The 21,439-nt window shown below is 45.4% G+C and overlaps 1 long non-coding RNA gene and 1 pseudogene across 1 annotated transcript in view; one reads left to right on the top strand and one right to left on the bottom strand.

Annotated features, from left to right (window-relative positions):
- The window catches only part of LOC146806112 (uncharacterized), a 135,539-nt gene that overhangs the window by 84,974 nt on the left and 29,126 nt on the right, over positions 1–21,439 (bottom strand). The window lies entirely within an intron of this gene.
- Positions 6,873–14,705, top strand: LOC146806113 (ecto-ADP-ribosyltransferase 5 pseudogene; annotated as a pseudogene).

The following is a 21,439-nucleotide window of genomic DNA, read 5'->3' as shown; positions in this document are numbered from 1 at the left end:
ACATCAAAATACTTTTTTACTCCATTTAAATATAATAAACAAGTGGTCTAAAGGATAAATCCCTTTTTAAGGACTTTCCTTTATTGAACAACCTGTCAATGTTTACCACATCCCTCTATTAATCCGCTTCTCTTTCACATGATTCTTGCCTGCTACTTTTCTCACATGCTTCAATCAACTCTTGCAGTTATCTGGTGTTCCTTAAATATGCCCTGCATGAACTGTTTATTTTCCAGTTCTGAAACAACATTCTTAATTTGTTTCATTCAAAGCAATTTTCTACATGCTTGGCTTGCAAAGGGAAACAAATTAAAGGAAGTTATAAAATAGGGAATAAAGAGATGTCTCTGTTAAATAACTGATCAAGGGGGCAGAGCGAGAGAACAACTAGCAGTGCCTGGAAGCATCCAAGCAACCAGATGTGCGAGGAAGCCGAGTCGCCAGGTTTTCTGATTTGTACACAAGTGCCCCATGGGAGCAGAGGACCGTTCCCCGGCCTGCCAGTGCTGTTTCTTCCCCATCTGTTGTCACTGTTTTCTATTTGGGCAGGCAGAATGTACTCTGCTGCTGTGCATGCTTCACTGTTTTCTAGTTAGGCAGGCACCATGTACTCTGCTATGATCTTTTCACTATTTTCTATTTGGGCAGTTGCCATGTTCTCTGCTGTGCACTTTAATTAGGCATGCCATGCACTTAAATGTAAGTGCATTGTTTCAAGATCTGTTCACCTAAGTACTACTGCAGACAGGTGGTGCTGTGTAGTTAAAAATCCATGTTTCCTGCTGAGTTCAAGTTCACCTAAGGTTCTCTTTGGTTTATTTGTTCAACTTCCCTAACCGGTGGTGTTAATTAGTTAAAAGCTTCCAGATGACCTGAAGGTTGTCTGGCATGCTTGCTTGCTTGATTATTTGTTCAGTGCCCTGCCATCTCATTAAAGGCCTCCACTCCCTGCCTCAGTTTCCTGCCAGATACAACCTTCTAACTGACACAAAACACTCAATAATCATCTAGAGGGCTTCAAATACATGCTTAATAAGCCCATAAATGCAGCTCTCAAATGTATCCCCCAGCCTGGCTTTGTCAATCCATTTTGAGATAGAGCTAGTCTCCCGCCAGCACCGTCCTTGGGTTTGAATGCTCCACTACTTGCAACAAGAATAACTTGGATGTCTTCGCCTGGACGCTGGGGAATAGCAACCCCTCTTGGAACTTTGCCCCTTTGAGACAGTCATCACCAACAACCTTGAACCCCAGAACCTGGCCATTCAACTGGCACCGTCCGGCTCTCATCGCCTTGACTATCATTCCCACAACTCTGTTCAATGCACCAGCGATTCTGGCAAATTACATGGACCACAGGTTAGTACACTAAACAAACACTTCTGGTTTTCATATCCCCCTTTTCTTCAAGGATACCCTAGCAATTAGAGCTTGAACAAAAAAGCCTTGCCAAAAGGAAAAAGACTAGGGGGCACATGTATCAAGTTCTGTTTTTGCAATTCTCAAATAGCGATTTTTAGGGAATCGCTATTTGAGAATTGCAAAACGGGATGTAATAAAAAATTCGCAAATGTTTTGTGATTCCTTGGCATTCCTTAATTGCGATTAGCAAATTGCTAATCGCAATTAAGGAAAACCTTCCCATTCATTCCTATGGGCTAGGAGGCCCATAGGAATGAATGGAAAGACATTCTCATTTTGCGATTCGCAATTTGAGAATCGCAAAATGAGAATGCAATTCCAAGGGTGCTAGGGTGTCAAAAGGACACCCTGTTGCACCCCTGAAATATGTATGTATGCACATGTGGCGCACATACATGCCCTAAGGGTATGTCTGTGCGTCACATGGCACTTTGAAAAATGCCAAAAAGTGAATTTTTCAATGAAATCGCAAATTAACACCAACTTGAAGTTGGTGGTAATTTGCGATTTCTTACGGCCAAATTGCAATTTTTCTAGGCTTCATACATTGCATTTAAGGAATCGCAATTTGCGATTCCTTAAATGCAATCGCAAAATAGAGAATCGCAAATTTTGCGATTATCTAATTTGCTATGCCCTTTTGGAATGATACATCCCAAAAGGCCTTTTCCTGTTCGCAAACGGGCCGATTCTGAGAATCGACCCGTTTGCGAACGGGAAAAGGGTTTGATACATATGCCCCTAGTTGTGTGAAGTAACACAAAGTTAAAGACAGATAATGATTTCAGAATCATCTGAGCAGAGTCTAAAGGATACACACTCGAGATTTAGCGCAGGGGTCTGTGCTAAAGGGCTCTTCAAGTAGACTTGAAATCATTATAGTAATTTTTGTTTGGTATGTTTCATTAATGACTCACACCTCAGGCTGATTGTAAATGTTTCATATATAGTAGACAGAAATGATTGTATTCTTGTTGCAGAGTACTTATCTTGACTGAAGGAGTGTGCCTTGCCACTAGAACTTGAGTGGTCCTGCTCAGAGATGGAACATGCCATCTTGTTTAAGGGACCTCTTAGGTACATCACAGCCATCTCCACTGAAGTGCCCCCAGTTGGACAGCAATACACCAGAGTCAATCCACACCAGATGCCCGCAAAGAGGAAAAGGAGGAAAAGCACACGGGAGCTAGGGAATCTATGCAACCGGTTCCTAGCTATGCTGGAAGCCCACATTGAAGCCTTACTGGGCCAAACACTGGCACTCTGCAGAAAGTTCCTAATCAGCCCAGTAGTCCAAAGCTGGCAGAGATGGAAGCATCCCCCCGTGGTGTCCTGAGCCCCTTCTCAGTTTCACTGACCTCTTTACAAGGAAGATAGCATTGCACTCCAATGACAATCACAGAAGATGGAACTCCAGATAGACCTAATCCAAACAATGGCTTCCACCTGAGTAGATCTGGGCTCCAGGCTTATCTCCATGGAAAAATTCATTGGTCTATCGGAAGCAAACATGCCCATGCCTCCCACTGCTCGATAAACTATTGTCTCTTCCAGAAATAATATGCTCGCTCGTAGATAGAACAGCGCCGGAAAATCCCAAAAAATTTACAACAGCAGAAAACATCCTCTCCCACACCAACTGAAAATAACGGCGCTACGCTTGCACCATCAAGGGGAGCCCCCCACCAAAAAAGGGCCCTGATCCTGTTACTAAACAGTCAACGCTCTCCGTTGGCCTCACAGTAGAAACACCTTCCCCGGACACGACGAGTGCTGGGACACCCACTCACAATCACAGCACTGTGATCTCATCCCCCAAACCTAATCAAGAAAGATGAACCAGCTCTAAAAAGGGACCCCCCAATTCCACCCCTGCTCCCAAAAAACCCAATTCCCTCCAGAAGGGAAAAAAAGAAACTTAAAAAGCAGTCAAAACAGCAATGCCTCGAAAAATGGAGCTCATGAATCCCAGGGTAAGGGGATACCAGCAAGACGGACCAGGAACAGGGGTCTACAAAGCCTTTCTTCATCTTCAACTCAAATCTGAAATCAAAAACAGAGAACACCAAACATAAGGCAGTCACTATCGACACAAATTTCTCCTAAAAAAAACCAACCACAGATGTGCATAAGACACCCAAGGTATCCACCCAGGATCTTAGGGCTGTAGAAACTCCTAAACATATTACTGGGTCCAGCATACCGCAAAACCAACCACTATAGTGGTCCCCGAAAAACAAACAAAGGACACAAGTACTAACACAGAGCCACTGCACGTCATACTAAACTACGGCGCACCCGGTCCTGATACCCCCACTTTCGCCAGCGGCACTCAAAACACATCTTGGTCCAACCCTCTATCACTCAACACTCGCGTCCACGGGAACACCACTTGAACACAAATTATATGCTCCAACCAACCATCTCCGGTCATCAACATGGCAAGTTGCGATAAGGCCAAAGACTGATCGGGGACATAAACAAACCCTCATCGGGCTCGAGGAGCCTCTTCTTGGCAGATCTCAGACCCCAACCCCCCCCAATCTCTGCAGTTTCTACAATTCCTACCCTTTGGTCCAGGCGAGCCTCCTAGCACAAGCACTCTGGGACAGCAAGAACTGGCTTTCATTCCGCACTATACCCATAAGGGCTTGCACGCCATACTCAACAGGAACAACCTCCTACGCCTATTCAAGCACATCCCGGCCCTTAGGGGTCTAACCTCCTGCAGCCTGACATCCGTAAAGTTTGCTCAAATCCCCAATAAAGGAACCTTGCAGACCACCATCACCACATGGTCAGGAACAGCACTAAGGGACCACATCCTAGGGTAAGTGAGAGCCTTCGAGGGCTGGGGCATCGAGCTCTTGAAGCCTTACCTGTGGAAATATTTGCAGGTGCTGCTACAGGAAGACACTGCAAGGCCTCATAAGAGTGTGCTGAGGGGGTCATGGGGAGCCACCCATGACTGGCTTCCCAGTTCTTCAAAGCCGAAAATATCATCAAAGTCTCATGCGCCAACTACCAACAACTGGTAAGATGCACGATAAGAACCGATAACAACTCCAACAGGTGGTGCCGCCTGGGCAACCCCCATCAAGGGACCACAGAGAACTGCTTTTAGCTTGAACCCCCAAGGCTGCCCTCATGCTCGACCCTCACAGCCAAGCCCCAAACTCACAATCACTTCCTGGAATGTGTTGGGGCTTAGGCCAATACTCACATGCAAACCTGAGCTGACCTATTTGAACAAAATCAACATTATCTACCTACAGGAGACATGAGCTCTTACTCCATCTGTTTTATACGGCTCCTACGAGCCCTTCAAGGCTGACCTCATGCTCGACCCTCACAGCCACGCCCCAAACTCACAATCACTTCCTGGAATGTGTTGGGGCTTAGGCCAATACTCACATGCAAACCTGAGCTGACCTATTTGAACAAAATCAACATTATCTACCTACAGGAGACATGAGCTCTTACTCCATCTGTTTTATACGGCTCCTACGAGCCCTTCAAACCAGCAAAATGTACCAATCTTTTTGGGTGTCCATCAGGGGGCCTCTCAATCTTTATTAAACACTCCTGCAATATCAAGGGAGTACCTCCACATTGTAATTCCCCAGCCTGACGAGCAGCCCTAATTTACGGGATATCAAACAACACAAAAGACACTCCCTTTCTTCTAATAAACCGCTTCCACAATGTAACCAAAACATCCAAACTGCTTGCTACCAAACACCTTCACAACTGGAGGATCTCCTGTTGGAGTTTACCATACACTAAACCTTGCTAGTGGTAGACTTTAACATCAGGGAACTGGGGAGCACCTACAACTCCGGACATAAAACTAAAGAGCATGAAACAATGAATATTCTACTGTCTAACCATAATCTACTTTAAGCCGAAAAAATCTCTGAGGTACAAGATCCCCATGCTCAGTTCCCCGCTACATTCAGAGGGATCTCAACCATAAACTACATTTTCCTGTCAGCCCCCTCATACAGTCACCTGGTCATAAACTGGAGATCCCTGACCGCCCCGAGAGCAGCCACAATCTCCTGACTGCAACACTTGATCTACAAGCGGCAACGGCTGCCAGTGTCTCAGAAGTGGGGCTATCCTTGCAGACCGAAGCACACACACTAGTCAGGAGAATCAAAGGGCAAGAGTCAGCCACCCCAAAGGTGGGCATTTTGCTGGAAGATGTAATGGTAGAAATCAACAACAATCCCCTGGGAGACTCTTATCGCAGATGGGACGATTTAATAACTAAACTAAGAGACCACCTGGTGGGATTTTGTGCCTCACATCAACACACCAAGACCCTTCAAGAAGAAGCAGCTCCAAAAGCCGTACAACAGGGGGATTTTCACTGCATGAAGAGCACTAAGGAGGGCAACAAACTAAATCCCACCATAAATTCTACAAAGAACATTGTTAACCTACACAAAAAATACAAAAAACTAACTTTGGAAGGAAATAAAAACTCCAAGCAAAACGAAAGATCAATAATACACAAAATGCTAAAAGAGAAAAGCCTGGACCACTTCTGGAACTACATCAATTAACATTCAATATTCCAAATGCACCAGGAGGAGTGCAGTCCTAGAAGAAACCTGGGTACAACATGTCAAAGCACAATATAGCAGTCTCGTCAAAGCCCAAGATAGCAGTCTGCTTTTAGGTACTAGAGATGCTTTTGCTGGGGGACAGAAGACCATATGCCTGGTGAAACTCAAACTCTGGCCACACAGGCCAAGGTTCACAAATATATAAAAGCCATAAAAACAACTGAGCTCCAGGCCCCAATGGCCTCCCAGAAAGCGCATTTAAATGTGCCCAGGGGGGCAGGGCTAAAGTGTTAACCCCCCTTATCAACCAAGCCCACACTGCTGCACAAATCCCAGACTCATGGAGCGGCTCTACCCTATGTCCAATCCTCAAAAAAGGAGACCCGACCATTTCATATAACTACCATCTTATAGCCCTCATTGACCTAGAGGCCAAAGCCTACACCTGGTCTCTTCTCAAACTGCTAGAAGAATGGGTCGCAGAAAATATCATCTTACCATACTTCCAAACTGTGCTCGGTGCTGCGGCCTCTAAAATCGATATCATCACAGCACTTGCCATCTTGAGTCATCGCGCAGCTCAAAAAGGCCAGCCTTCTCTTCATAGCTGTTTTATTGACTAAAGTGCCACATTTGATAAGGTGGTCTACAACATACTCCAGCTGCACTCCAACACATGGGTATGGGTTAGCACGGGCCCCATCACTGTATCCTCAAAAATCACAACCAATGACCGTCGGAAGCAGGGGTGAGCCCTCACTCCCCTCCTTATCATCCTGTACACAGCCGACCCAGGAAAATTCTTGTAGTGCAGCTGCATGCTTCCACCACAACTCAGCCAATCAAAGCTACACATTTTACAACTATATCGTCATAATGTACCACACCAAAATCAGAATCCAACAAGCCTTGAGCAAGCTTCAGGATTACAATGACGCCAACTCTCTTAAAATCAACCAGGACAAGACCAAAGTCCTGATCTTTGGCCATTGTAGAAAAAATAAATTTCCAACCAGGTGCATGGGAGCTGCAATTATTAAAACAACCATGAAGTACAACTACTTGAGGGTATGGTTCAACAAGTCCTCCAGACCTTCGGCCAACCAAGCCGCCCTGAAAAAGAAAGCCAGAGCCATCACACACTGCATGAACGTTCTAATAAGATCTTAAACAGCACCTCAGCCACACTATGGCAAAGGTCATGAAAGCCACTCTTCTCCTGGCGCTGCACTATGGGCAACATGCCTTCCCAGCGGCCTGCGCCGCAAGCGTAGACCACGCTCAATGCTCGGCCTATAAGAGAGTATTTTAACTCCCCAGATACATACGAAGGACCGGATTATGGTTGGAACTGGGCCTTCCAAGACAATCACTCACCTGTGAGGCTGACAACCTGAAATATTACAGAAGGGTTCGAAAAGTACCGGAAAACACTCCTAAAGCACGCCTAAAAGAACATTCAAGAGCCCTGGGAAATCCTGGCACCGACAAATTTAAAAAGCTATAACCTCTCAACAAATCAAAGCCACTGCGCTAAACTCGGACGTTTTCCCCTACACAGCCTGGAAAATGGTCATCAACAGGCACCTGAAACTAACCTCACATCTGCTGGACACCGGTTCCTTAAAGTCCTCAACTATGCCATACCCCCTGAATGATTCTTACTTACCGGGTAGTCACAGCCATGTCTCTCAAATGGACTAAACCGACAAGTCTGCAGAGATATTTTATTTATGCTCCTGCTGGGCCCACAAGTGGCCAACTTCAAAAAAGGGGCTCCACTGGGAAAGTAGGGGGCCTGCAGACTGTGCAACTGTAAGAAAGAATCATGGCTCCACCTTCTGTGCTGTTGTCCCACGCGTTATGTCCCTAGGAGATCTCTCCTTAAACCACTTTATACAAAGAAGGTTCTTCACTCATGCCTGGAGGCGTTGTCACTGTGCTCCTCCCACACCGATACATGAACCCAAGCTAGTGCGGCAAATATATCAAGAAACTTGAAGACCTACTCTGACCACACCCTGGTCTTCCCCGCCCTGCCACCTTTGCTCAAAAATTGATAACGGACTACTTCACGGTGTGACTTGAAGACTCTTAACACAGACCGTAAACATGGCCTCCTCCTTTACTGTATACCCTTACCTTTGCCATCTCCTACTCGTGAGCACAGAGTCGCAATACACTGGGTCCAGAAGCCAGCACCCACTTACACTGCGTGGCTGTCAGATGCTACCCACTGCCAAGAGCAACTCACTACATACTGGGACCTTATGCCTGCAACCCTTTATCACATACCTCAGACAAAGAGTTGGCGAGGTGTCAGATGGGCCCGAACAGGCAGTGCTAGATGAGCTGACGGGTCCGTCAAGGCTGATTGGCAACAGGGTATGAGGACAGGCGTTGGGTAGGCTGGGTGAGGACGGGAAGGGTCAATGCTACCCAACAAAATTGTGCTGCTGTATATTGGTAACGGGGGTATTGTGGAGGGGGGGTGCACTGCTTGAATGGGCCAAAACATCAATGTATAGAATGATTCAATGCTGGAGCGACATGTCGACCCACAATTTTGCAATGTATGCCTTCTTGTTTGCTCAATAAAGTTTCATAAAAATAAAATAAAACTTAACTTTGCCATGGCTAACATTGGTGCCCACCTTGGTGCCCTTTTTATCCTTTTAATAACTGTTTTATTGTAAAATTGGTATGGTTTTAACTAACTAAACAATAAAGATTTTCAATTTGTATTTCAATTTCCATCTCTCTCTTCCCCCTTGCCTCCAGAGTTAGTATATGGTATCACTTACCTCTTGTGATACTAAGGATTAACCTCAAGGGGAAGTGGAGAAAGAAAATTCACTTCCACAGAAGTCCTGGGAATTCAGATGAGTGGCCTTGACAGGCCACAAAGTGGGGAATCATCAATGAAGCTGATGTAAGCAGCAGACCAACAGCAGGAGAAAAACCATTGCTGGCAGTACAACCATGCAAAACCGAAGAACTACTTTGTGTCTGATACGGAAATATTTAATGAAATATTAGTGGCAAAATTTAAATATCCGTGAAATGCTGTGGGCTTCCCTGACACCTTTCCCAGCAAATGGCTAATGCAGAAAAAGGCACAAAATACCATTAATGAAGTACACTAGCCCAAAGCCCGCTGTCTATACTTCTTTTTGTATTTGGGAGGAATTGGTGATCAATACACAGATAAAGCTATGTTGTAGCTAGACATATACAGTGTTTGAGGAATGGGGCATGAGTGGAACGCGGTGAGAAATGAGAGGTAGGCAGCACCTAGAGAAGTTGGTGTGAATCTGGTTCAAAGGGAAGGATCTCTCATCACACAACATTCTTGGCATTTGTGAATAGGACGAGAGACTTTAGGTTTCTCACCCCACAACTGACATGAATTAAACTCCCAAAGCACCAGGTTCGGCATGCGTTCCTCTAAACGGTTCCTCCACAAATACCACATGGGTGTGCATAAAGCATTGATGCAGCTTTCAGCTTTTCAGAGAATGATAGCTCTGTGAGAGGGCTTCATAGCTGTCAAATTTACAGGGTCAATGTAAGACGAGCTGCTCCAAACTAGGTTTTTTCTTTGAATTCGAGAACTTGCAGTCCTCATTTTTCAATGAGATAAACAAGACTACAAGTCCCAGAATGCAAAGATAATACAATTGAACTTTAATAGCTAATCACACATAGAAGTGAGAAACTTGACACAGCTTCAATTTAAAAATGGCAGTGTTCCAAAAATGGGACATATTCCATATGGGATATAGATCCAGCAAGCGCATGGTCATGAAGGGGCGTGAACCATGGGCCATGCAAGTCCCAGAAGAAGTGAGTAACATTTATCAGGAGCTTAGACTAAGGCTGAAAGCAGCGTGGCATATAGACATTTTGGTGGAACTTTATTTGAAGGAAGCCTGTGCTAGGTTGAAGGGGCCTCTTCAAAGTCCCACAGCCTCAGTAAGCATATATCTTGTTTTGAAACTACACAGTGCAGTGACATGTTGGTTGAAATGTCAGTAGTGTGAAAATACAAATGTTACCTTGCACCAGGCGGTAGCTATGAATAGCGCAGCACGTGCAGTGACACCAGGGCCCAAGGGTGTGAGCATCCCACTGCACCCCAGTTGTATCTGCACTTTTCCAACAAACCAGGGGCGAGGTAAAATTCTATTCTTGCACCAGTGTTTAATTTGAGCCGGTGGTTTCTGGTGCTCGGCACCGGCAGTTAATTCTCAACAATGGCACTAATGACAGTCCACCACATGGTAGCCTAGTCTGTCTAATTTTGAGATACGCCCAAAAACAGTGGTTAATATTTTGCTATACATTAAAGATCAATAACGCCTGCCACCCATGCCATTTTTAGGTCTCGCCTGAGACAGCGCTTTAGCGCTGCCCTCGCGAGAGCTTTTGTAAATGGGGGATCTGGAAGTGCAAACAAGTGCTTTCAGGCCTCCAAATACAGTGCATGTGCGTCGGCCGGGCGCGCGCACCATTTGGAGGCCTGAAAGCACTCGTTTGCTTTCACTTCCGCGGGCCGCACGGCCGCTTTGATGTGATCGCGATTACTTTCACACACGCACATAGCCTACCATGGTCAGTCATTCCCTCGTGAGTTTAGCAGAGTGCACTTTAACCAGCTTGCTAATGCATTTGCTCTTGCAGCTTTAAATAATCATGTTGACTGTGCTCTGCATTGTAAAATGAAGGTTCTACTAGAATTGTTTTATTGGAGTATGTAAGAGTTGTGCTGTGAATTATCTTCACTTTTTAAATTTCCCGCAATCACTTTTTGTTACACTGCACCCTTCTTCTTGTGTCACAATTCAGGACAAAAAGCATGTTGCTTTCGATTCTCATTCCAAAAATAAATTCAAGCTATGCAAATGGGCAACTGAGGAACACGTTTTGAGTGGAATACAACTTTTATTAAACCCAGAAAGTACCCCGAAAATCGCATTCCTCTCCCTTTTCACAGCCCCTCTCACCCGCCCTTCTTGCGATATAATGTATTTTAGCATTAAATTGTTGTAGAATCTGAAACCCCCCCCCCCACCTTACCGACCAAGCTACACCCCCTGAACATTTCAGACAGTAATTTACTGCTGGCGCCACTTGAACATATGCTCGTCGATAGCACTTCACACCGTTTACAGCCCATTCACTGGCGAGACGCTGCTTACTAGGGAAACACAAGATAGCATCTCTCCACGGGAAACAGGCAGCCACATTGTAACACTTGCACACATGCCTCCTTTTCGATTCAAGGAGAACAACAAACGGATACTTTTGAAATTTGGGCACTTACATATGGTTGCTTAATGATCACGGGTGCATTTCAATATATTTATATCTTTTTGGTCCTTTATGTGTTCTGGTTACCGTACTAAAATGTAATCATTTACTTTATCTTGCACAGTGTAAAACAAATCTAATTCAGGGTTCATACAATGCTGGCAACACGCATTTAATTTCCGTTTGCCATTTTCTCAGCAGCCTGTCTCTATTCCCTGAGGAGACGTCACCGAATGCCAGCAGAGGCAAGGACTAAATACAATGATAATAAAAACAAGCATTTGCAATGCAATAGGTCTCGCATTTACGTGAGTTTGAGCTATTGGCATTGTAAATGACAATGCCTTATATTTATGTTTTGGTTTTTAAAGCATAAAATAAAAGGCATTGTCATTTACAATGCCAATAGCTTAAACTCATGTAAATGCGAGACCTATTGCATTGCAAATGCTTGTTATAGCTGTGGGTGCATTGGAAAAGTCCGAGTTGTCTAACTTGTAGGATGCGATGGGTAGTAGTCATTCTGGTACTGTCGGCTCTGGCAGGGGCAATGGACGGCGCACGCTGCGGTGGGCTCCTGTGAAGGGCCGAGGCACTTACTTTTTTCTTTTTTTTACAGGTAAGCACTGTCTTGCATTGAGGCCTATAGAGCCTCTACTGTGCCACTGTCCTACAGATGCCGTGCTGTAAATGCTTTGTGCTGCCTCAATAAACTCAGTGTTAATTCTATCATCTCTTTCCCGCAGGCAAACGCCATCGTGCTCGACAAGGCGCCGAATTGCTTTGATGATCAATACAAAGACTGCGCTGATACAATGGAGCAAAGAATTATAACAGAGGGACTGTTACAAAAAGAACTGTCCAGAAATAGCGCGTTAAAACGGCAATGGGACAGTGCAGCAAAAGAATGGGCGCGAAAGAAAAACAGCGGCTCGCTGCCCACCCTCCCCAAGGGGTTCAAGGACGACTACGGTGTGGCCCTGATGGCCTACACGGGCGAGGCTCCAGGTATTTACACTGACTTCAACGCCGCTGTCCGAGAGGGCGGACAGTCTCTGGAATATTACATGAACAATTTTCACTTCAAATCCTTTCATTTCTACCTGACCAGAGCTCTCCAGCTTTTAAAATCAGATTGCAAAACTCATGCCATGGATGTCTATAGAGGAGTGAAGGTACAGTTCGAGCCACCGAAGGCATCAGAAAAGACAATGAGGTTTGGTCAGTTTGCTTCAACATCATTGGATAAAAAAAAGAGTAGAGCAATTTGGCACGGCTTCCTTCTTCACCATAAGAACCTGCTTTGGAGTTCACATTCAGAAGTATTCCTTTTATCCTGATGAGAAAGAGGTGCTGATTCCAGCGAATGAGGTGTTCACTGTGACCAAATACACAGAGCAAGGCCACAGATTTGTACTAAACAGTACACGAAAGACCTGCAGTAGCTATAACTGTGCATACCTAAGCGGTAGGTATTTGAAGGACGCTGTGTGCCTGTCTGTGCGACACAGCATCATTTGTTTGTGTGCAGATGCATAAAACACATGGAACCTGCCCTATTATACTGATATTGATAGAGAATACTGTGGCCTGGGAGTGCTTGTGGAGACCTTGGGCCTGATGTGGAGTCAGGCGGATAGGGTGCATCTACACACCTTCCCGCACCCTAATTACAAGGCCTTCGCATATAATGCACCAGTAGTAAGTTGGTGAGACATCCCTCATGATTATGACTCCAACCTCTAAATTTGCCAATTCAGCTTACATAAAATGGTTTTTACTTCATACTAGATGCTGATATAGATCTGTTTCTCTGACACTAGAAGGTCTGAACATCAAGTGATTTATCTAAGTTTAGGACATTTTGACCAATCAGGAAAGCCCTGATTACTGCTCAAATACACAGGAGCAGGAAATAATGACAATAACCATCGCCTCCTCACCCAGGGCCTGATCCACAAAGGTCAACTTACATATTGGTGTAAGTTTACTATTTTTTGGTATTCACAAACTACAAGATTAATTTTACTACTAGTAATTGTACGACTGCAGAGAGTCTATAGTCAGGCCGAGAACTCCGTACAAAAAAAAATATATTTTTCTGTGCTGAGTTCTCCACTCTGTGGGCGGCTTGAATAACTAAGATAGTGGGCAGGCAGCGCATGGATGAGCATCCTCCTGGTAGTAGGTTATTGTGATTTAGCAATTTCTTCTGTTTGTTGTGGATCTTTCAATTCCTGGCTTACAAGTCCCAAAAATGACAAAAATCTTTCATGGAAATTTCTGAGAATGTTGGTGTTGTTTCAACTTCCTGGGTTTTTTCTCAAAGATTTTTTGATTGCAGGGTTGTGTTGTTGAGTATGGTGTGGTGCAGTGTTGTGTTGTATGAGGTTGTGCTCTGTGGTGTTGCGTTTTGTTAATTTGGATTTATATGGCACAAGAAATTAACCGTGAGGGTATCCACGTGCTTGAGCAGGCGTGTAGGCATAGGACTTGAGTGCAGTGTGTCCGTTCTTCAAAGTAAGTAGAAGAGCCAAACCGTCAGCTTTTTGCGGAATTCAAGAAGTGGGGTGGAGGCCATGATGTGTTGAAGGAGGTCGTTCCAGGTCTAGGGTGTGATGTAGAAGAATATTCAACCTCGAGTTCTGCTTTGTGGAAGTGGGTGTGTGTGCGAGTGAGAGTGCAACTGAGCGCCGGAGTCAGGTGGATTGGTGAACATGAAGGCAGTATGTCGGTCCGATGTTGTGCAGTGTGTTGTATGGATGAGTAAGGAGTTTGAATGGAATGCATTTGTGTATGGGAAGCTAGCAGATCTCTATGAGGTGTGGTGAGAAGTGGGTGCGTTGTGGGAGTTCGAGGATGAGTCTTGCTGCACTCTTGAGAATGATTTGGAATCGGTGCATCAGATGATCAGACATCCCTAGCGTAGAGTGTGTTACCATAGTCTAATCTGCTTGTGATGAGTGCTTGTGTGAAGGAGGTTCAAGTGCTCATTTGAAAATCTTGAGGAATGTGGAAGCAGGAGGAGCTGACCACATTGACCTGTGCTGTTTTGTTGAGCTTGTCTTCCTTGACGATTCCCAGGTTTCTGGCATGATTGCATGGTGTGGGTCCAGGTTTTGCTTACCACCAAGTGGAGTCCTGTGGAGAATTCTTGTTCCCAAAGATCAGAACTTCCGTCCTGTCGGAGTTAAGTTTCAGGCAGTTAGACCTCATGCAGTCTGCTTTGTTGATCATGCAGTTGGAGAAGTTGGGTTAGGTGGTGGCAGACATGTCAGTCTGAGAAAGGATGAGTTCTGTGTCATTATCATAGGATATGATGGTGATGCCTTGGGATCCGATGATGTTGGAGAGCAGTTTCATGTAGATGTTGAACAGGGTTGGGCTGAGCAATGAACTCTAAGGGACTCTGCATGTCAGATCCCTGGATTCAGATGTGGAGGGTGGTAGTCTGGCTCTCTGTGTTCTTCCTGTAAGGAAGGAGCTTATCCAGTTGAGTGCCAGACCTTGGATGTCTATGTTGTGCAGTCATCTGAAGAGGGTGTGGTGAGAGACTGTATCAAAGTCTGTAGAGAGGTTGAAAAGGATAAGTGATGCAGTTTCTCCAAGGTCCAGTATTGTGCGAATGTCCTCTGTGACCGCGATGAATGCTGTTTCTATGCTGTGTTTGCTCCAAAATCCTGATTGGGTGTCGTCCAGTAGGTATGGAGTTCAAGGTGGCTTTTAACATTCTTGTTGATGGCCTTCTTTATCACTTTGGATGGTTTGGGAGCAGAGAGATGGGTCATAAGTTGTTCAGCTCGCCGGAGCTGGACAATAGTTTTTAAGGAGGGTGTTCACTGTTCCATGTTTCCAAGCTTCTAGGAAGGTGGTGGATTTGATTGTGGTATTTATGATGTGGGTGAGGGTCTTGCTGTTGAAGATGTGATGGGGCATACATCAGTTTTCATGTTCTTTGATGTGTCTTCGGTGAGTGTTTTCCATTCAATCAGATGTCCTTCCCGGAAGGTGGTGGTCAGGTTGATGATGACATCTTTGGGGTCTGATTGTTGATTGAAATTGCTGTAGATCTTTTCTATTTTGCTGTGGAAGAAATTACGTAAGTTGTTGCAGAGTTCTTGAGATGGGGTGAGGGTGCTGGCTGTGGCCTTGGGGTGGGGCGTGAATTCCTTAACTATTGAGAAGATCTCCTTACAACTGTTGAAGCTAGCCTCTATCCGTTCAGTTAGTGCCCTCTTTTTGGTGTCTCACAGGAGTTGGTGGTAGTGTCTGAGCGCAGACTTGTAGGTGGCTCTGGTGTTGGCATCATGGCTGGATCTCCATTTTATTTCCAGCTGCTTGCTCTTGCATTGGAGCCCAGGAGGTAGCCTGTATACCAGATGGCTTGTTTGTTGTTTTTGATGGGAGTAAGAGAGTCTGTTCAGTTCTTGATCAATTCGTTGAAGTTGATGATATCCTTGTTGAGGTCGTTGGTGGTTTTGGGTTGGTCCATTTTGAGGGCGCTGAGACAATCTGCCTCTGTCATTTTGTACCAGTTTCGTCTGGGTCAGTTGATGCTGGTGTTGTGTTGACTTGTGGTACATTGATGTAGAAGTGTATGATGGATTAGTCCGTGAGTGATGAGGTGGAGTTGTGTCTAATACTGTTGCTGGTGATGTAGATTGGATCCAGAGTATGTCCTGCAATGTGTGTTGGGTCAGTGACAAGCTGGGTGAGTCTGATGTTGTCTAAGCTTTCGAGGAGGGCTGTGGAGCAGGGGTCCGCTGTGTCCTTAATGTTGAAGTTGAGGATGCTGAGTAACACAAAGTCCTTGGAGTTGATGGTGAGGGGTGGTATAAAGTCTGTGATGAAGTTGCTGAAGTTGGTTTGTGGTCCTGGTGGTTGGTATGTGAGGGTGATGCCTTTCAGGATGAAACTGTTGTGATTTTGTAGTCTGAAGTGCATGTATTGCATGAAGAGGGTGTTAGTGTCCATAGATGTGGTGCATTTGAAGATGTCCATGTGCAGGATTGCAAGTCCTCCTCCTGGCTTGGGATGGTAATCCTGTTGTCCGATCTTGTCGCCTGATGGGATAGCCACAGAGTTGTTGGGTGCCAAAGCACGGTTGATACTAGTTTCCATGAGGAAGAGGAGGTCTGGTGCATTGTTGCTGAATAGGTCCCAGACCTCTGTGGCATTTTTGCTGAGCGTCTGGGTGTAGAAAAGCATGCATGCAAGTGGTTATTGTGGTGCTGGTCTGGTGTGTTTTGTGGCATTTGCCTGGGTGGTTGGAGGTGTTGTTGGAACATGATGGAAGAGTGTGGGTGTGCAGGGGTATGGCTGTGCCAGGAGGCTGAAGGGTCGCTGATTTTTGCCCACGGATGTATGTATATTCAACAGCTCTTGTGCACATGTCAGTAATCTTTTTTTTATATTAAAATCTGCAAATTATCAGCAGATGGTTGATTATTTGACAAGTGTGTTAAATCTATAATTAAGGAGACTCTGCAGTGTACAAAAAATTGCATGGTTCCAGCTTTCCTGACAACATTATACAACAGCAGGTCTAAAATAAAATGAGATAAAAGTATTTCCTCTCGATCAACATTGTCTATCCACCTCGAAGGATGCTCCAAGAATGCAACCAGACACACACAATGTAGCAAATGCAATGTCAGGGTAAGTGGACAAAGAGAGTGCCTCATAATCAGCAGCAGTTTAACACAGATGCAAATGATGCAAACCATAGCTACCATCATTTTGGCGCACCCTGTTCCTCTCCTCAGCAAGAGTGATTCCTACACTGTGCCCTTTCCAAGCTGTCTACCACATCTCCATGGTAGGTTCCTCTCTGGCCCCCGGTGAGAAGACCCATGCAGTCATGAGTGTTCTGAACTACGCTATGTGATAAGTGTGAGGCACCTGGTATGGCCATTGAGTGCTGAGACACTCAAACTAATGAACTTCATCTAGACTGCTATCAGTGAAGAACAAATTCTCTATTTTTTCTCTGTGCATACATGCTTGGCTGAAAAAGGTTATCTTGCTTGGCTGGCATACTGAGGTATTAAGTCAGACACAAGATCGGAGGACAGTACACAACATCCCTCCTCAAAGTATGAAAAGTAAACAAAATATGAAAATATGGGCGAAGACAAACATCCATAACTTTCAAAGTAGTCCATAGTCCTATAGTCATTGTGATGGAGAGGGAAGAGGGTGGAGTGAGCACCTCCCTTGGCCACCGTGCTCCTCTCCATGCTTTCCCCTGGTGGTGGTAGTGGGGTTGGGTGTAGCTGAGGTGTTCCCTGGATATCCTCTTAGTTGCATCCACATTATTGTTGGTTCTCCCAAATTACCCCAATGTCTTCTTCACTTTCAGGTAGCAGCACATCATTGTCGAACCTGTCTACATTGTGAAAACTTTTAGGTGTTTGAACATTTACATATTTCTGACTCCTAGGTCATTTCCCATTTTTTGCTGTGATCATGGTGCCATTACTTGTAGAGCACCCAGAACCTCCTCCATTGCTGACAATCTCATAGTCCCAGTTGCGGGTCTCACTTCCCTCTGGCACCGAGACAGGGTCAGTTTGTCAGCATGTCAGTCACTTGGCATAAAGGCAGGTCATTTGCAAGGAGACATTGTCTTGTTAGACAGATGCTGCTGCACAGAATGTCACTCGCTGGTACTCCATGTCTGTGCACAATAGAGCAGCGCTACTACACTCAAATATGGCCAATGCTATGAATAGCCCATAGGGCAGACCTCCATGAGCTGTGCACTGTAGACTGTAGCCTGAGCTACAACAGTGCTGTGGTGTTACTTGAGTGTCAGTTTTTCCCTTCTTTGATTTTTGCATTGGGCGGTGTCCTGATGATGTATTGTAATTAATAAAATGCATAGAGGATAGAGGCCAGCCTGAGTATTTCCTTGTCCCTGCCCTGCTGCCATCAATGCAGGTGCCCACGTTGTTCATGTAGGCCATTTGTACTTCCAAAATCACGTTGGCGACACAGCTGCTCGCAATCCTGTACTTGCTCCTATGCAACATGCCAAATGCTGCCGGGTCATTCAGCTCTCGCGCCACGGCCACAGCCATCCCACCTGCCCTCTCCCTCACTGGATCCTGCTTGCAGTGCCGCTGCTGTGAACGTGTGGGCCTCCTGAATGCCTCTTAGCATGATCACTGTGCTGCCAGTGCCCCATACTGCTTTGTGGTGTTGCTCTTACACGTCCAATGTTGAGGCCATCAGATGCTATTGCCTGCACACTGCCATGCTCAAGCTGCTGAGTATTTTCTGCTTCACCACAGAGAGCCCGGGATGGGTCCTGTCACCCAGTCACACTAAAGTGAAGGCAAAATGACCATGCGTTTTCTTCCTCCCTGGTAACTCCTGCCACAGAACTGTTTCAAACTCAGTCGTGCTCCCTGTACCTTCATAGCTTGGCTCTGCTCACACACTGACTGGCACCATATCTTCCTCTTTTCATGGTGGCACATAGGTGATGTAAATGCATTTATAATTCTTGCCTATTGCACAGCACGGTGCATTGGTTTCTGTAACAGGACATGCCAAGGCTGCCATTATTGTGCAGCGCTCAATCGGTGCTTTACTCCATTAGCAAACCCAGACTGTGAGCGATTCTTACTGTGACAAGAAAAACAAGGCTCAGAGGAGTCTGCGGATGCATTCCATCCCAGGCTCACAGAGCGCGCTAGCACTAGCACCTTACACAGTCAGACACAGGACGTTTGAGACCAGATCATCCAAGGGTGCACATCCACAAAACCAGGAGAAGAGAACCAGGCAGATCTTCACCAGACATCTTAACACTTGGCCTCTGTAGCTCAGTGGCATCACGGATGGAGGTATGTCTAAACAAACTGATTACAACTGAACCCGTGAATCAGACCTGGAAGACCACCCCTTGTCCCAAACCAGCACCACAGAAGACACAACACAGGCCCTTCAGAGACTGCAAAGATGTGTTCCCTCATCCTGGTGACTGTCCAGCCCCTAGCAAAGAAATGTTCAGCCTGTGGCAAACTTAATCATTTCATCAAAGTCTATGATTCCTCCCACAATCCCAAGGGAACCCCAACGTGGTAGTTTACTCTTTCACACCTATTCAGCCAGAGTTGCAGGTGGATAACGAGAAAGAACACGAAGGTGTCATATATATGCTGTACGCTGTAAAATAAAGCAAGCTTCACTGATGCTCTCAATCAAAGTTTTAGATACGAGTAGGTGGACAATTTCTAATAGCCCTTATGGTCACCTATACCTTCAGAAACAAAATGTCTCAATCACAGTTTGACTCCTTAAAACAACAAAGTATTCTTAAACGGATGTATGACGTAACAACGCGAGTCATTACAACGCGTGCAGTTACAACAAAACTTTTACAATGAACGCGATGTAACCACGCGATGCCATTACAACGCAAGTCTTTACATCGACTTGCGCTAGATGGCGTGCTAACATTAGAAAAGCGTAATTTACTATTCCAACTCCAGTCCACTTAACAGTAGGGAAGGTGTTGGGATAGTAAACTACACTATTTGTAATGTTAGCATGCCATCTAGCGCAAGTCGATGTAAAGACTTGCGTTGTAATGGCATCGCGTGGTTACATCGCGTTCGTTGTAAAAGTTTCGTTGTAATGGTAGTGCGTAGTAAAAGTTGCGTTGTAAAGGTTGTTTACCTTCTTAAACCCATAAAGATCAAATCTATACCTATGGCAACAATTCACCTCTATCATGGTGTACCATATTCACCACAGAACTCATGCAAGAGGATTGCCTCGCATTGCCAAGGGATACATGACCCAAAATGGAGCAAGGTCGGTACTGGCGCGTATTAGGTGGTCCTCTCAGGCTGGTTTAAAGCTGGGTGGGCAAGTACTACTATGCTATGGAGTACTCTAACCTCAAGGTTCATCACCCGATTTTGAGTTTTGCAGACTGAAAGTTTAACACTGATGGAGTAAAATTTATTCAGTTGGTGTAAAACTACCTCCGATGGCCCAAAGAGTAGGGACTGTGAAGGTAAACCATCTAGCCTATTTAGATTGAATGGGTGGATGATTTTTTTTAACTCTCTGTCACGGCTGGATATATTGGTTGTCGAGAGGGAAAATACAAAAAAAAATACCCCACACCATGGGAGAACATCCCCCATGATGTGGGGGGGGGGGGGGGGGTTATAGTTGTTACTCTCAAATACAAACTCCGGTTTAGGAATTTGTTTTTGTAAAATAAAAACCTTTGGAAAAGTTTGACGGCCATCCGTTATGTTTGAAAAGGCAGTCCGTCAAACATTTACAATATTTACTGGAACCTGCCAATGTATAGAGATGTCTGTGTGGCTGGCAGACATCTCAATATTTCGCAGGCGGAATAAAGGCAGGGTGGCAGACGTAAAGTTCTCTGCCACCCTGTCTGCCTTTAATCCTTCTGCGAAACCCTAAATTAAACCCTCTGTCAAGTGTTTCACAGTGGGTCAAAAAACAATGGTTCGGAATGCCGTCCTGAGTTGTTGCCAGTGGTAAGACTATTTGCAAGCCATCATCCCACCACCTTTTGGGAATTGGATTACCAGTAGTACGCCGGGAAAGCTGAGATTGGTGCAGTTTTCCAAGCCTCTGACTGCCAATGTTTATCCGCACCATCTACTTTGCCGCTGAGACCCCTCTTCCTCCCTGGAGAGGTTCAAGGATGCTATCCACTCCGTGGCTGCCCGCTGTGTTGACCAGTATTTTTTAATCTTGCCCCCTTGTAATTGCTGTGTTTTTCATGCCCTCTTGTAATTGCTTGTGTTATCGTGCCCCCTGGTAATTGTTTATTTTCTGTGCCCGCCTACTTCTGGTCTTGTCCTCTTGTACCTGTTATTTTGTGCCCCTTATCCCGCTTCCCTCTTCCCGCCGCTGCTGCCCCTATGGCCCCAGCCCACTCACATTCCCACCTCCCAGCTGATCCCCTTCCTCCTCCCTGGAGAGGTTCGAGGCCGCTATCTGGTTTGTGGCTGGCCACTGTGTTGATCTGTATTTTTTAAACATGCGCCCTTGTAATAGCTGTGTTTATCGTGCCCCCTTGTAATTGCTTGTGTTACTGTGCCCCAGGGTAATTGTTTTTTTTCCTGTGCCCA

The sequence above is a fragment of the Triturus cristatus genome, chromosome 8, assembly GCF_964204655.1.
Source record: "Triturus cristatus chromosome 8, aTriCri1.1, whole genome shotgun sequence".
In the NCBI taxonomy this organism is placed as follows: domain Eukaryota; kingdom Metazoa; phylum Chordata; class Amphibia; order Caudata; family Salamandridae; genus Triturus; species Triturus cristatus.
This window is presented reverse-complemented; position numbering and strand designations above follow the sequence as displayed.